Source organism: Hydra vulgaris, chromosome 08, assembly GCF_038396675.1.
Source record: "Hydra vulgaris chromosome 08, alternate assembly HydraT2T_AEP".
In the NCBI taxonomy this organism is placed as follows: Eukaryota; Metazoa; Cnidaria; class Hydrozoa; order Anthoathecata; family Hydridae; genus Hydra; species Hydra vulgaris.
Window position 1 is genome coordinate 54,975,708 of NC_088927.1, and position 2,638 is coordinate 54,978,345.

Here is a 2,638-nt window from a genome sequence, read left to right on the forward strand (position 1 = left end):
ATATTTTATTTACTACAAGAGAAAAATATTTGTGCATTTGGCTTCTTAGTCCTTAATGATCTGAGGGAAAAAGTTTAGATATGAAACCTGTATTTACATGAGGTTAAAGATGTAAATATAAATAAATATTTTAATATAATACTACTATAGCAAAATAAAAAAATGATATAATCAAAAACTGTATAACTTGCACAAATAAGAAATGTAAAATTGAGAAAAAAACTTTATTAAAATAAATATCAAACAAATATAAACTAAAGACAAGTTTGTATCACTTATAAGAAATTAGACATATTCAACAATTGAACTTAAAACTTAAAACTTGTTATTAGTTTACTATAAATATTATTGATTTTAAAACTTGAAACAAGTTTTCTACATATATCGACAGTTTTCTGATAGCCAAACATTAGTATTACTTGCTAAGTAAGTTGTACTCTTAATTTGTATTTCTATGTAAATCTACAAGTTTAACACATTCAACGTTTAGTCACATTTTCCTGTCCTGCCCTGTTTTTCCAAAACTGAAAATCCGATTTATACCATCTATTAAATACTTTTCGCAAAGTGTTTCTGTTTCTATATCTTTATCACAAAATTAGTTATTTACTACTAAAATAATGAAGAGCTTGACTTTATGTTGGATTATGTAAGTGCTGCGAGCATAATTTTTGCATTTGATATGTTAAATTTGCTGTAACACAAAATATATCACTTTTGAATTACAATCTTTTCTTTAGACAATATCAGCAACTTTTAATAAGTATAGATAGAGACTGCAGTGGGTCATGCCAAACATTGGTCTGTAGTTTTTCTTAAATTGAAACAAATTACATGACATAAATTTTTAATAAATACTGAACTAAACTAATAATAACAAGTAAAATGAAAGATGATAAAAAAACAACAATTCTAATAATTTATCATTGTTATATTAATTGCAAAAATGTAGAATGTTTGTACTATGTTTACTAAACCTGTTATACTTTGCTTAAATACTAATATATTCATACAAACATAAATATATATATATATATATATATATATATATATATATATTTATATATATATATATATATATATATACATATATATATATATATACATATACATATATATATATATATATACTATATATATATATATATATATATATATATATATATATATATATACATATACATATATATATATATATATATATATACATATATATATATATATATATATATATATATATATAATATATATATATATATATATATACATTTAATTTAAAGTTACCCAAATGTCTATATATATATATATATATATATATATATATATATATATATATATATATATATATATATATATATAGACATTTAATTTAAAGTTACCCAAACTCAACTTCACAAAAATTGACCTAAATTCAATTAGAAAAATGCTCTTAAACTGCAAGAATATAAACAATAATACAACTAACATTAAATATATCAAGAAAAGTTCATAAAACTATCTGCCAAATAAACTTTTATATCACGTGTACCATATACAACTTATTTAAGTTATGTAAACTTGATGAAGAGCCATCTTTCCTGATTTTTCTAAAATTTAACCTAATTTCCCTGATAACCCCCTGATTTTTTTGCAGATATCTGAATTCCCTGACTTTTTCCTGCTTTGGCAGACATCCTGTATAAATATATATATATATATATATATATATATATATATATATATATATATATATATATATATATATATATATATATATATATATATATATATATATATATATATATTATATATATATATATATATATATATATATATAACATTTTCAGGTCACCAAAATATTAAAAATTAATTATGGAATACTGTAAACATATAAAAAAGTATTAATGCAGTATTGTAATACAAGATTCTATAGCAGTTTTGAAGACTTTTCTAGAATCTTTTTTAGATATTTGTATAATCATGAAGAATATTCTAGGATTGATTTCTCTAGAATTTCCAGTAGTAGTGAACCTCCTGAGGATGTTTATTACTACAGCAAAATCCTAAAAGCGTCTGGAATTTAATTCAATTTTAGAAAATACATTTATAAGAATATACCATTTATAGAAAGTGGAGTGGACTTCATATGCAGATCTTGCATATAAAGACCACTTAGCAACGATGCAACATAACATAAGAAGAATTTTATTTGATCTAAAGTTACTAGTCACAACAACAAGACTAAATAAAGTTGATAAAGTATATATTATGAATTTGTCAATTAGTATGTAACATAACAAACATGTTTTGGTTACATATGCTATGTTGTTATTAACAACAACATAAGTATTTTTAACATATTTATCTTAATTAAAACTACTTGATTACTCACAAACTTAATCAAGTTATGATCAAGGTTTTGTTTTTAAATATTTCAAATATTTAAAAAAACACCATCTATAATTTATGCACCCGAAAAACGTAGATAGTCCAAAAATGCATCTAGCAAAAATTCAGATAGTTCAATTTTGTTTTACGCGGAGATCGCAGATAAGCCAATTTTGTTTTACGCGGAGATTGTAGATAGATCAATTTTGTTATGGGCGGAGATAGCAGATAGTCCGATTTTGCGCGGAGCCATCGATATACAATATAAAAA